The sequence below is a fragment of the Blennius ocellaris genome (assembly GCF_963422515.1).
Source record: "Blennius ocellaris genome assembly, chromosome: 16".
Taxonomy (NCBI): domain Eukaryota; kingdom Metazoa; phylum Chordata; class Actinopteri; order Blenniiformes; family Blenniidae; genus Blennius; species Blennius ocellaris.
This window is the reverse complement of record NC_137665.1, coordinates 9,968,671-9,984,108: the sequence shown is the minus strand read 5'-3', so window position 1 is coordinate 9,984,108 and position 15,438 is coordinate 9,968,671. Positions and strand designations below refer to the sequence as shown.

Sequence of the window (15,438 nt, the reverse complement as noted above, 5' to 3'; positions counted from 1 at the left end):
CATTTATGCTTGCTTTCTTAAAATGTGTGAGAAGTAGAAAAAAACTGTGATGAATGGTATGGTGGAGCAGAATCACTTTTGGAAATGGAGATGCTGCACGTGGAGGTAAACACTGATGAGCAAAGCTAGCTCATGCACTAAGCAAACTACAGTAATGCATCCTACTGCACTTGAGTGGTTATCAAAGCTATTACATGAGCCAATCTTCATGTTTGTTTATTTTTACATAGTTTTACTCTACCATATTACATGAAGGTTTTTACATTTGCGGGTGTCATTAATTATCATTTGGTGCATTTTTGATTGAATCATTGTTAAAATGTGCATATTAGTGATATATATTTGCATTTTTGTGCATTTCTGCCCTGTGTGTGTTTTTGCGGCTGTCGTCCTGTGCCACCATCTGGGTGGTCCTCATGGCTGGTTTGATGGTAATCCCCCTATCCCATAAATCAGTGTCCGGGCTCTGGCCGGGAGCTGATGCTGTGTGCCTCAGTGGAGCGAGGGGCTTGAGGCACTAAGCCGAGACCCCAGCCGCTGCCCTGCCCTGGCCACACGTCAGCTCTCCACACCACCTTTAAAATAACTCGTCATGCATGGCTGCCCTTGGGAAATGGCCTCGGCTCCAAACACATATGAGCCACTAACATTACATTCATAATTAACTATCTGTAGAACACATGGTTTTCTAAGTCCAAACACTTTTTTTTTCTTCAGTTTTCATTGTTTTTCAAACAAAAATCTTTGTTCCTGTGCTTTAAAAAAAATTATTCCAAAAAACAATTTTTTTGTTCTGACTTGCTGCTAGCCTTCTCGAGACCTGCTCTCAGTTCAAATGTTTCCATCTGACTCAAAGTGCGAAGATTAAAGTCATATCTTCATCTTTGCCGGGATTGTTCCTCTCTCTGTGAATAAGGATGAAGGCCTGTCCGAGCTGTCTGGCTTACATACAGCTCTCCACTGAGCTTTTATCTAGGGAGATTGGTTGCAGCTATGTCCAGACTCGGCTCCAGGGGAGTGCACAGTCCAAAGACCTGTGGCATTAATAAAGATAATGCTGTTTGGAATAATAACAGTCAATTCTACCCAATAGAGGAGAGAGACAACAGACACAGCGGAATACAAAAGGGACCAAGATGAAAGGCTGAAAAGCAGGTCCGTGCACCTCTCCGACGCTCTTGTGGGAACTGATAGAACCTATATCAGCATGCTCACATACAAACAGCGTTGAGTGGGAGCCTATGCCAATTTTGACCCTCGGTGGCATGACTCAGAAATGCAATTTGTTCTTTTGTCTGCCAGGATCACAGAGGGAGACTGGTGACTTGTTTTCCCCTTTTATTTTATCCCTGTTTTTCACTCACTTCCCTCTTTTTCATTCTCTCCATTTCCCATTGCTTTCAGTAGATGCAATTTAGTTTGATGAGCAGGTGGTCTTTTTTGAATGTGACAGTGCTTCAGCTCCCACCTATGACGTGTGGGGCTTTCAGTCAGAGTCAGTCATGTAGGCCAGGATTAGATGGATGGAGGAGGAGGAGGTCCAGTCAGACTCTGGGTTTTGGCGACCTCAACGCCCTGCAGTCAGAACCATGCAGAGTTCAGCTTGAAAGAGTTATTTTGTTGCTTAAGCCCTCAGCCGCACCCCAGATGGCTTTTGTGCTGGCCAGGGACATGCTTGGGGACAGGGTTAAAGCAAGAGTCCCTCACGTCTGGTGAGTCTCTGAGCTCAGCAGGTAAAGCACTGTGGTTGAAACTGGCTGAGAAGGCAAATCGTTGCCTTTTCGGCGCTTTTTCGCCTCAAATCTGAGCAGTGGACCAAAACAAAATAGATTTATTAGAGTGAAGGAAAAATGTCTTTGCACACTCGCAAAGATACACACCCTTAGAGTGAGCTTAGGGCTTCTGAATGTTCACCCAAGTAAAGAACTGGTATAACAAGAGATAAGTTACTTGATCCACATTTCCAGCAGGTGATTTTTTGCTCTCTTCTCTCATGTATTGTTTTAAAGTGACCGGACTGTATTACAACCCGCTGTCACTGCTTTACCTTTGATCTCAGTTTCATCACACAGTACTATCAACCAACCCTGTTATTACTGAAAGGAATTTATGGTCCATTACATTATCTGTCAAACATTCCTTTGCACTAACCTCCATGGTGACGCCGAGACAAGAAATCAATATTTTGTCAATAATGCTCAGCAGGTATGCTGCTTTGCTGCTTCTCTCCTATTTACTTCGGTCATAAAACTCTACTTGCAGCCACAGCTGCTTTTTTTTTAATTAACTCACTGAACAAACTGACCAACACTTTTTTGATTGTTGTCTTAAGCAATATTCAACTACCACACTGCCATCTGTCCATATTCTATACCACTTAAACTTGTGCAGGTTCACTGGGTGCCAGAGCTAAGCACGGGCTGAACAACCTGAACAGGTCACCAGTCCACCACAGGACAAACACTCTGAGACAGACAACCACACACACTCACATTCACACCAACTGGCAATTTGGGGTCACCAATTACCCTCGCATACATGTTTTTTGGGGGGGACCATGGGAGGAAAATGGACACACGGAGCAAACATGCAAACTACACATTGCCAATATTTGAACCCATGCTTTCTCAATATGAGGCAAGAGCACTAACCACTGCACCACCGCACTGCCACAAAGACATAATGTGTATATGAACAGAAGTCAAAGTGGGGATGGGTCAAGCACGGGGGGGAAAGTGGTGGGAGGGTACAGAAACTAGATTCTCTGGGAAATTCAAGTATTTCTTAATACTTGAATTTGGATTTAACCGGTCTAACTAATATGAGCACAGTTCTGCTTTCTGTTGCTTATTGATCTCTACAGCCATTAAGAAAAATAACCTAGAAGTCAAAAACAAAAAAATAGTCAGGTGTTTGGCAAAAGAGTACTACTTGGTGTAAGACAAAGCTTGTGTACCAATATATTCAGGGGTGCAATGTGGTTAAGCTCTGTGAGGGGGGTGGCTCATCCTCACACACTTTGAGGACCTATAATACTTTATTTTACTGTTTTCTTGTATTACCTGTGCCTGTCTCAGTATCATTTAAGAAACTATGATGTATATGTTTTTCAATGGTTCAGATGAACTCAAATTGATACCACGAACATATTGTAGCTGATATGAAGGTAAAGACGTGGTGGATAATGCCGTGGTAACAACCAGGCCAGAAAATCAGACTATGGTCTTTGAGGTCTACGATGCAAATCACAGTGGGAGGGTGACTTTGTTGGACTGCTCTGTTAGCCATTCTCAGTATGTCCCCCAAGTGTTTACCAAGGAGGTTTGACAAGTGGCCACTTTTACTTGCACTGATAAACAGTAGGGATTGGATCCAGACCCTGCTGGGTTGAAGCTGGAACCCTGCAGCTTGTAACCACACAGACCGAGAATGTTCGTCATTTGTTTATTATTGGTGATATTTGCCTGCTCCTAATCCTTGGCCGGATTAGATGGATTACATGTGTTCCTCATCGTACCTTTTTCCATCGTTGAAGTCCCTGACATTTACATGAGGAGTTCAGCATGATTGATTAAGGAGTGCAGGGACGACATGTGAACACATGTGTATGCTGGCCAGTATTTCTCAGCCTGCGCACCAGGGCCTGAGTGTGTCTTTAAGTGTTTCCCGTGTGTTGCTGAAGGATATTTGTAATCAACGGAGATTGAAAGTTATCCCCTCCAACTCAATCCCATTTAATGCTGTGATCAGGGTCAACAGGAAAACTTTACTGTGGCAGATATTTTATCCCACACCAAATCATCTTGCTTTGTGGTCATGCTGAATCTGAAGTAGTGTTTGGATCCCACAGTTCAAGGCTCCAGAAACAAGTTTTTGTTTTTTTCTTAGTCATTCAGTTTTTTAGGAAATGCTCCAAAAGCCCTGGAGGAACCGATTAATCAAAGTAACTGAATGTCACTGTGGCGTCACTGAAATCGGAAATTACTGATGTCATGAAAGAAGGGAAAGTGGTCAGCGGTTAAGTGTCGACTCAGTGTCGTGAAACTATTGGCCCAGAGTCACCTGGACTAGGGACGGAGCAAGGTTTTCTGAGTGGAGCTAACTTGTTCGGTGTGACCTTTATAAAGCTGATCCCGAACACTACATAAATCTGTTTCCAGTTTCAAAACACGACCATTCTCATGCTCATTAACATGCCGAACCCTTTCACCCGCACTATGTTTTTGCGGGAGAGAAAGTTCTCCAAATCTGCACAAAGACCCTGCATACAATCCCCCCACTCCGGCTTCTCCCATAAACATACACAGGAGCAGATACACCAGCGCTGAAAGAATGACACATGTGTAGCATGCAATTATCTCTGTTTATGTGTGTGGATTCGGAGGCCAAAAGGTGAAGAATGATGGTTCATAATTTTCTGGAATTCACAACTTGAACTTGTCCCATTTTGCTGGATGGAGAAAGTGTACCAGCATTTTTGTCAAAGCCAGGTCACGTTTCATGGTATTTAAAACACCCGAATCCAGTTGAAACTATACATGCAAGTCTTGATTTAGCATTTTAACACGTAGTGATTCTCACGTTCTATGAATAAGGAAGGCTTTGAAAAATATATTCTATTAAGTCAAAAATCTCAAGTCTTAAGTTTGATCCTTTTTGTCTCAATTGAAGTTCAGCAAACCTTCAACATGACTTCCCTCAAACCACTTGGTAAAGAAACGGATGTTTAGAGCGACTGACAAATGAATGTCCAACCCTCCCTTTCCAATCCTTTTCTAACTGCACAGAAAGTCTGTTTGGCCTGGTGCACATGTGAGCCCTTCAGCTGAAACAGTCACAGTTGAGCTTCATGGGGCGTTGGTTAATTGGCAGTTTTTGGTAAGTGCAGATATGCTCCACTATGCATATCTTCTTTAATGTCCCTTGCACTGTTGGCCTTTTAAAGTGTCCTTTAATTGGCTGCACAGTCACAGTCTCCTGCTTTAACTCTCCCCTGTGGTACCTGACTGTGGCCTATTTGACCCTGAAGCCCAGGGGTGAAAACCTGGCATATCACAGCTTCCAGCCAAGACCATCTTTTACTACTTACCCTCCATCATTTTCTTTCTGCACTCCTGTTTCTGTTTTTGTGAGTTTTAAAGGTGATCTCTTTGTCATTGGAACTGGATTGGGCCTCTGAAAGCAAAATCCGCTCCATTTCAACACCTTTGAATAATCTGTGCCAAGTGTGTGTTTGTGCGAGTGTCCGACTGCCTCCTCCAGGCAGGTCTTTCAACATGGTAGCCTCAAATTTGGGCTCTAGAGAACCCTGACCAGTCCAGAGCTTCTCTCCACACACCAGCCACTTCCAGCCGGGCTGCATCAGCAGTACTCAAAGACCTGAGAGCACTGTGATCCCACCATGGGGTGTATAGCTGTGGCTCCGGCCGCACAACACTTTAATCCCCTTCCCTTTTAACCACAATGGGAAACATGTGCTTACTCTGTGTAGGGCACAGGCCCACCATGGAAGAGGCTGTTTACTTTCACTCTAAAACCAACATTTCACAGCTCCGGTGACCACTCCTGGTCACTACATCTACAACACAAAAGAGGTGACAGAAGATGATTTGGTAACATTTTAATTTAACTTAAGACAATTCATCACCACTGTTACTTCTGGATAAAACCCTGTCCTCACTTCACACATTGTAAAAGCTGACACCCAAAGTAGCTTTTTTTTTTTTTTTTTTTTCCACAGTGGGTTCCATGGAGGAGGAGGCTGGGTCATCTAATGTCTTGTTAAAGAGCTATTTGATTGAGGCCTGTTGTTCTAAAATGTCCATTGGAAAAGTGGGACAGCACATGCCGCCATAAATTACACATTTAGATTCTTGGTAAGATAAAATGACAAAATCTAACATAAGCTACCATGTGGGACATTTCCAGATGTTTGTAGTATATTTCTGCCGATTTGCAACTCGTCAAAGCCTCTTACCACCAAACTGGTGCCTGTATCAGGGGTCAGAAGGTTGTTTATGTGCAGGAACGGAGAAAAGCAAAGTACAGTGATGTAAAAGAAGAACAAGTAGCCATATGTCAACCTTTAGGGCAGGAAGTGTACTGCAGATGAAGATAGTACATTGTGGTTTAATTTTACTGCTATGTGCATGTTTGCTTCTTTGTGTGTGTGTATTCTATGCCTTTTAAGGTAGTTTAGTTAGTTTGCTGCACTTTGATTTCCCAAATGTTTTGATTGCCAGTTTTTTGCATGACTTGACAAAATGTTCAGCTCATATACACTAAATGTCACCAGTATTGGCAGATTACCAAGTCACCAGACCCCACATAGCTTCTTTTGGTTGGCTGATTAGCAACACAAAGAAGATACAGCAGATAACTACGTCTAAAGACGCTTTCCTGAAAAGCTAACTTGCAAGAATTTTAGACTTCATCACTTTTTAAAATGTTTACTCTTTTTACGCCTCATTTTGAATTTCTTGCAAGAGTACAAAAAGAGCAAATTGAGAACATTTGCATTGTGCAGTGAAAGGAGAATAAATAGAGTGGAGGACCTTCCTGTGTATGGGGTTACTATTTATTTCACCTTGTCACATATAATGGAGGAGACCTATAATCATACGTCAGATTCAAGATTTATCTGACGACAGCGAGGACTCATAAAATGAAATGTTAAGCTGGAATTACAACTACTCATGATGACATTGCAAATATATGTAACATGTAGTCTTAATCATGTGGTTGAAAAATGTGTGTATTGGCATTTAAGATAACCAGACACCAGCAGTACATATTCAGCCCGGCTATTAAAAGTTCAAAGAAAAATGAAACTGAAAAATAAATGCTAGATTTGTTTTGAGATTCTCTGCAAGACCAAGTGATAGAATCCCTGTACTTTACATTACTTAAAGGGTTAAAAATATGTTATTTCCATTAGATTCTGTTAATTTACTGACTAATAAATGTTTGTGCCTGACAAACATTTAAATTGTTTTCCACAAACATCGCCACATGCTTCACTCAATTTTACCCTGTCAAATTGTTTTCATGCCTTTTATTTCCGGTATATTGCCGCCACGTATGATGTAATGTTTAATGAATGAAGTGACGTATGATCTGTCCACATGATAATTTATTTCAAAAAAGTACCATTCCTTTTCTGTGGGAAGCTTGATGTCTGCACTGAGCTGCTTCTTGTCGAAATATGAGCATCATGTAGAATTGTATTGAGTGCAGCAGAGCAGCTGTTCCTGGTGTGACTTAAGAATCAGCTACACATTTGGTACAACTGTTGCTGTGGCATGTATACCACTTTGCTTGAACTTAGTGTCCAACCAGCATCAGCACAAGCCTTATGTATAATTTCACCACCCGCTTTCCTTTTGTCACTGCTGTTTATCTTAAACACTCTCCACAGCAGCTGCTCTGATTAGATCCTCTTTGGAGAGCTTGATGTTGGTTGGTGTTGAGCTTTGGGTATAGACTGTGATAAATCGAATACTTTTACAAGTTCCTGCAAGCAGCATCGGACCCAGTACCATGGTATTGGCATCAACACACACCAATTAAAAGCAATATGTCACGTGCTCAACATCAGCACGAGTGCATGTTTGGTCTGGTAATGGCAATTCCAATTGTAATCCTTGAAACTACCGGTTTGCCAACTGGGCACACATCTGTTTTGAATTCAGCCGATTGAAGGGTAGAGATCCACGTCTTGTCAACACCACTTATTCTGCTTTTTTTTTTATGAGCCAACATTTTAATGAATAACTCTGCTCATCGACATGGGTACATGTATTCGCTAGGAAAAGTAAAGCAGCTATATTGTTTTCAAAAGTTGTAAATAGTGGTCATTTCCCTACCCGGCTGGTGACACTGTGAATGAATCAGATGTTAGCCTCTCTGCAGGTGTGGCAGGTGATCTCTCGGGGATGAGTGAGGTCTTCCTGGAGTAACAGTAGCCCCAGCCAGCTTCCCAAGTTCCCCTGCTACAATCTGCCCTTTCCTGTCGTCTTATCTGAGCACGCGGTGCAATCTAACCCAGGGCGCGGTACCTCTGCTCCTCCATTCTCCATGCTGCCTGCTTCCATTGCCGCTCTTCTCAGATGTCACTGTGAAGAGAGAATGACCCGTTTGAGCTGAACTTGAGTTGGACAGACTGACAGAGTCCTGACACCCCATTGTAGGCACAACCGTCTCAGCTTCCTGCCACCCATAACTTCCCACCCTCTGACCTCTATGGCTGCAAGGGCAAAGCAGCCACTAACAATGAGCTTCAGAGCCCATCCGTTAAGGATTCTTGTTATTGCAATGAACACATTGATTGTTTTTCCAGACTCGATAGTGAAGTAATTCCTGTAGCTTGTTAAATTTTGTAACGACGACGAGATTTGGTTGTCGAGTTAGGCCGGAGAGACCTGCTGATGTAGTTTGAGGGGGTTTTGATTAGCAGAGTGGCGACTTAGCATAGATCCTTTCGGGGCAGATTGTACTTCCTCCAGCTGTATGGGTTTCATTAGGCCAAGCAGTCCTCCAGCAGCCAGCCAGCTAACTTCTTTCACACTGTGACTTGAAAGAGCTGGAGCAAAAAGCTTTGTGGCAAACAGTTCGCTGCAAGTCTGCTCATTGAAGTTAAAAATGTGTGCATGAATCCAAAGTGCTTCACACTGCAGTAGTCTGCAAGTATTTTTATTCCTCACTGTGTTTAATTGCTGTGCTACTTATTCTCACATTCACGTTTAAGTCAATCATTCAATTGAATAATTAGGGTTGTTTTTAATAAAATCATTGACCCTTGGATATTTGACTGTAATTTAAACAGATGTAACTACTGTGATGTTCCTGTTTTTAATACACTGGCGCTTGGTAACCTGAATAGGATTTGAATCATTTGTGAATCATCTATCATTTGCATTCCTGCCAAACTCACTATAAACATGTTTCCACATGTGCTCATTCCAAGGCTGAGCTGCCAAACAGCAGTTGAGCACTGCTGAAAGGAGGCTTATCATGAAAGTCTATGATTTTACTTGACAGATAAATTGTTTTGTTTTCTTGGATTTTAAGAAATCTATGGCCTTATAGAAATACCCGATGCATAAGATATTCTCAATATATGCATTATACTTACGGAAGTAAAGTTAATATGTAGCCGTGGCAGTTAGCACACTCTCACAAAGAGGCGTGTGTGTGTGTGTGTGTGTGTGTGTGTGTGTGTGTGTGTGTGTGTGTGTGTGTGTGTGTGTGTGTGTGTGTGTGTGTGTGTGTGTGTGTGTGTGTGTGTGTGTGTGTGTGTGTGTGTGTGTGTGTGTGTGTGTGTGTGGACTTGCAGACCTCAGCTCAGCTCGGAGAAGTAATCTGATTTGCAGAAAGGAGCGGGTCGTTTCACATGACTGGTTTAAAGGACTGCTGGCGCAAGGTTGTGCCAGTGTCCCTGACTGGTCTGGGCATGTGTGTCGATATATGCATGTGTGCTTGAACGGCTGCATATATACACCTACAAGGTGTTCTGTGTTCACCCGCTGCAGAAATATGAGTGTTTGTTTGTGCAGACTCTTATACAGTAGAAAGAGAGAGGTGTCGAAGAGCAAACCAGCCTTCTGTTCTTACTTAGCTGTCCTTGCTTTTCAATGCCATTTATTTGGGAAAGGTTACATGAAGTTAGGCCCCTGCTAATTAACAGTCTATTACACATCTGGAAAAAGTAAAGCTTTGCTACACACCCTGATGCAGGTTTTTGTTTGCAACTTTGTGTTTACACATTACCTATAATCAGAGCTTTATTTTGAACTAATGGACCATCAGAAATTATATCAAGTACTTGAAATCACCCTATAGCCTTGCTCTCTGTACGGGACAGCTGGATTCAAATACCCTTAAAGCCATGCTGCTGAATCCTCTCTTCATTTTTTCTTTTTTTTTCATTTAAACATTGTTTGTTGATGTTTTTTGTGGTTGAGATGCTGTGTTGTTTTGTTCCCATTTAGAGCCGGATCTGATCCATCATGTGATTTTTATTGGAGACTGGCCGGAGGAGACAACCACAGTTTAAGCAACTGAGCATCCACAAATGTGCGTGCGTGCGTGCGTGCGTGCGTGCGTGCGTGCGAGTGTGCGTGCGTGCGTGTGTGTGTGTGTGTGTGTGTCATCTGGTATTGGTAATAAAAGCAGGTTTCTTTCTTCTACTTTGGGGTCATCAGTTATGGTCATGGCATGCACAAGCGGAAGATGGTACGCTTCATGAGGTCATGTTTGTCGCCACAGTGTGTGCTATTGGTTGTCGGTGTACAAGCTTGTTTATGAAGGCATGAAGAAACCTTGTGAGTGACCCATGATGGCTCATCTCAGTTCATGCTTGTCATCTCTGGGAAGTTGAAGAGTGTGTGTTTGGTGTTTGCATGTTTTCTCTCCTCTGTGTGGGGAGCTCATAAGCAGTTGATGCGGTGAGCAGGAAGCTCTGATCCCAACAGGCTTGTCAGCAGGGGCAGTTTTTCATAAGGTAGTAATCTCACCACACAAAGGGGTGTCCAATATTCGAGAGAGCCCCTACCCCTGAGCTAATCAAGACATGACCAACCCCTCTCCTGGCTCGCCAACTTTCTAAACATTACCTCATCTGGAGGCTTAGCCTAGCCACATGCAACTCCAGCCTGCTGGTGTACATGATAACTCACTTAGCACAGTATGATAGCTAGAAAAAACAGTAATATAAGAAAGGACATAAAAGAAATGAGACCAGCACAAAACTACCTATGGTGCCTGGTGCCAGGGAAAGGTATTTTAAAAGGGAGAGGAAAGAAAGAATCATTTTACCATGTCCTCCAGGAACTCTGGGAAGCAATTTGCCAGTATTCAGTTTCTCTCCCCACCGTCCTGTTATTGCTGTTTTCCTCTCAACTCTTGGAGCCTTCAACCTGAAAGGAGGTTTTTAGTTTGGGCTTTGTGTCACTCGGAAACAGTGCATTTGTTGTCAAGGTAACAGGTCCGGAACAGTGAAACTCAGCAGCGGAGAGCACCTCTGAAGAGATATCTGACCTGCTGCAGGTCTGGACAGTGTTGCTCTGGTCCACAACATATTTGCATTTCAAACAAATGTGCAAGTTCTTCATCCAAAGCCCCTTCAACCTATTAACCTGAACAAGTAAAATGAGCACACCAAATAAAATGTAAGCGGTACAACGAAAAGGCCGTTTTAACTACCCCCATTCTCCTGAACTGCCAGATTTTACAGAGCTCCCCTGAAACCTTAGATTTATGCTGAAAAAAAGAAAAAAAAAAGAGTTGGTTGTGTTAGGTTCCCAATCCAGGGTTTACCTTTTTTTTATGTTTTAGGAAAACACTCAAAAACGTCTGAAACTACATTTGAGCCTTAAAGATACCATGATCTGCAAACAGTGCACACATTGCATCTTTTTTCTTTTAACTATAAAATGCCGTCTCCATTTTTAAGATGATTACTGCAAGACAAGGTGCATCTGATTAATCTTTACCCTCAGAGTTGGGGACCCACGGTACGTTCCCATTGAGGTTGTGGTAAAGGTATCTCATGTCAAATCTCGCGAAGTTGCAATAACTCACTATGGCGACCACTGTAAAAATAAGGAATCCGATGAAAAGACACCGACTGTTGGTTATATCTCTATAAAAATATTGGCATTAGTCTGAGGAAAGGGTCCTTTAATTACAGCTCTTTGAGGCATGTGCACCTGTAAAGAAATGTTTTACTACGTTGAGTGTTTGGATATGCTTTGATCAGTTACACCCTCAACCTGACTCTTCTCTGATCTACAGGAACAACAGAATAAAAAAGAAATGTGTGCCCATTATGTTTTTATAATATTTTTAGTGTTTATTAACATTTGCGCAAAAAATCTCTCATCTATCCCTTTGAGATTTGAGCAATACATCTTTCCCTTTCAGTGCGACCAGACTCAGCTAAATGCAATCTGAGCAAAGTGTATGAAATGCAAAATGAGAGCCAACAAGTGTCCCAGTTTAATGTTTTTAACATGCAGTATAATGAATGAGGAAGGGCCAAACAGAGGTTTGCTGGTTAGCATGCCCACATCACAGTCAGACTGTCTCAGGAGTCCAGACCTACAAACATTACTGTGTATATTTTGCGTGTTCTCCTTGTGTATGAGTTTACCGCTGGCAGTCTGGTTTTCTCCTACATTCTAAAATCATGGATTTGAGATAAACGTTTACCTGCCCAGGGTCTATACTCCCTTCACCCATAGTCAGAGCCAACTTTACCTCCATGTAACTCAAAGCAGAATAAAGCAGAAAAGGCAATAGGTTGATTATGAATGAATGATTCAATTTTAATACTTGAAGATCCACCTGAATGCAGAAACTCAAAACCAATGCCTGTTCACCTTATCATATCCCTGCAAGCAAGAAAGTATGTGCTCCTTCATTTGAAAGAAAGTGTGTGTTTTTGCAAGTTTGGGCAGCGCTGGACTGGATTAAATTTGATTCCCGGGTTTTGGTTGTCTTTAATGTTCATCCTTAAATGAGCCTCTCTCTGAATCATTTTATTTCCCCATCCTTTATCTTTTTCAGATGATCTTTGGTGAACACCGAGAAGCGGCTGAGTAATGGAAACATGATCCCAAGAGATTCAACAGGTAGGGATGGCTCTGGGTTTCATTTGATCTTCAGTCAGTGGAATACGTGATCACACACGATGCAGTCGCATTACGGATGCTGACAGTCGCTATAAACAAATGAAGTGGCGCACAATCACAGGTCCAACAGGTAGCACAGGTTGTTCACGAGTTCACATATATACAATATGATCAGGGTGGTGGCACTGGATTTATGCCCATACCTTTTTTTTTGTGTGTAACCTAAGTCATGACAGCACACTAAAGAATGCAGTGGCACAGAGATATCACTTCAAACAACTTCTCTCAGATCCTTTCAGTGGGGCTGAATGAAGATATGCTTTGATGGCCCACCACAGAGTCAGAGTCCTTCAAAGAAACCTGTTGATGGGATTGTGCGGGGTGGCCAGCGGGCTGAATGAGTGGTACTGTATAAGCGCACCTCTCATAGCAGCCGTGGGTGTTCTCAGAGGAGGTCAAACATGCTTGACCCCGACATGAGTAGTCATTTTCTATAAATTCTAGGCTAGCGTTATCTTCTTTCTTTTTTTCCTCCTCCCTTTTACTCGGTTCTTTCTCCAAATGAAGGGGAACTTGTGTGTGAATGGCAGGGTGCCAGCAGACAGGTACAGTAGATGTGCTGATGAAGGAGGACGATAGGGGCTGGCCTCGGTTGCAGCCTCAGGCACAGAAAGACGTACACAGGCAGGCTGAGACTCAGAGGCAGGTTGGAACCTGGTTCTCTGTGCTGATGCTGCCCCACTGGCTCCACTCCAAGGTGAGGCATAGGAGAGAAACGTGGGAAGGGAAAAACCAGAATGGAGGCCACAAAGACAGGTAAAGAAAATCTGGCAAATGAATATTGTTTAGCGGTAACGCCATGAAAGGAGCCAGAAAATATGTGTCATGGCATGTGCTCACAAAAAGCAATTGAGTGGTGGTAAATTATGTTGGAGTTCACAAAGCTGGAAGGAGATGGCTGAAGCCCCGAGGAGAGACAGAGGAAGAGATATGAAGAAAGAGTGTAAGAATGAGGCCACATCCTTTAAGCCGGTGGAACGTGACTTCTCACAGGTAAACCAGCTCATAGGTGCAGACAGGCAGAAAGTAGATGTGAAACACTGATGGATGACTACTTATCCCCTGACATGTTGCTCCATCCCCGGGCCAAGAACAAGAACAACAACTTTTGCTGCCATCCCGACTGCAGGGTTAAGTGGATGTTTTTTTTTTGTTGTTTTTTTTTTGTGGGGGTGGACCAACTATTGTCATTTGGCTGTGTGAGCCAGCACAGGTAACACGACAACAGGGTTATCAAGAAGCCACCTACTTGCATTACCTCATCTGGGGATATTTGAACCTTTAAAAGCAGATGTAAACTGACTTGCACAAACACACAATTTAATCAAATGTAGTTGTAGTTACAGTATATTTATGATAAATGTGATATTTTCAAATCTGGAGTTTTCCATCAATTAAATGTGATCCAATCTTAATGTTTTTTTTAGCTTTTTCTTCGCTGCTTCATGCAACTGGAAATCTAAAAAAAAAAATTCCTGCCAAAGATATTATAAATGTCTGTCATTTAATGTAGTATATTTACTTTTCAACTATGTCCAATTGTATCCAGAATCATATCTACATGTTTATTTTTGTTTTTTGAAAGAACAATTGTATCAAAAAAGATGCATTTTTCTTTGATATGTGCATCAGAAATGTATTTCTGCTCAACCGAGTGGTGTTTTATTTTTTTTTGCTCGAGTCAGTCAATAGTTTCTGTATTATGTTTCTAGGATCATATGAAATCCCGGTTGGGCCTGCGAACCAGCGTCCGCCTGCAGCAGATGTTTGCTTTTGGCACGGCTACTGACAGCGCGGGCTCCGTCTGTGTCAATCAAAGGCCTCAGGATCCACTCAGCAGCCTGAACTCGGAGAGACTGCAACACAAGCTCAGCAAGACAGTGGAGTAAAATCATCCCTCACATTATGGACCAGCACAGTCCACCCAATCTGGACAGTCAGTAGAAATACTCCCGTGTATATTTACTGAAATTACCTCAACTGACCTGCAAATTGTTTTAAATTGTTCTTTTTATGCAAGTAGTTGTCTTGGTGAATATGTCTTTTGAGCTTCTTTAACTTGAAAATCACTTGGATGAAGAATTTCCACCTCTCCACTAACATATGAAGCTGTTGTGTAGTAAGTAGAATAAAATATGGCCACTTTGTCAAGTTTAAATAAATTCATAAGGAAGCTGCCGTCATCAAGGTGCAGATGAAGATACGCTCAAGATCCTCCCACAAAGAAATGAACATCCTTGTAATGCATCAGCAACCTTGTACCGGTTATTAGTCATGTCAGCCTATCTACTGTCGATACTATTTATTGCTCCACGGGTTTGGTTGTATCCGCATGACTGTGTTAGCAGAAATAAAAACTGTCTCCAAAGCCGACGCATGTTTGTCTATTTAATGCAGCAGCAGAACTTGTCAGATCAATAATGATAAGAGGCTTTCATGCTCATGTTTTACTTCTGTTTTTATGTGTGTGTTTTTCTTGCTGGTTATGTGCCTGGTTCGGATAGACCACATGCTGAAATACGACTGCTCTTGTCTTTGCATTAATGAGAATGAGTAAAAGTGAAGAATAAATTCATTCTTACAACAAATGACCCTGTTTTATTAATGGAAATAAATGACAGGTCACTTTTTAGTTGAACTAAAAATAAATTGCTAAAACATTTCTCAAATAAATTGTATGTCTTTCCTAACTAAAAGGAAGAATCATGCAAAATGTGATTGGGAGATTGGATTTACTTAAGTTTAG

At 42.1% G+C, this 15,438-nt stretch overlaps 1 long non-coding RNA gene across 1 annotated transcript in view; it reads left to right on the top strand.

The window, feature by feature from the left end:
* LOC308141442 overlaps window positions 1–15,157 on the top strand; it is a 51,113-nt gene extending 35,956 nt beyond the window's left edge. Inside the window, exons 3-4 of the long non-coding RNA XR_013936972.1 lie at window positions 12,568–12,632; window positions 14,405–15,157. This is a non-coding gene — a long non-coding RNA (uncharacterized lncRNA). The remainder of the gene's footprint in view (window positions 1–12,567; window positions 12,633–14,404) is intronic.
* Window positions 15,158–15,438: the final 281 nt, after the last annotated feature.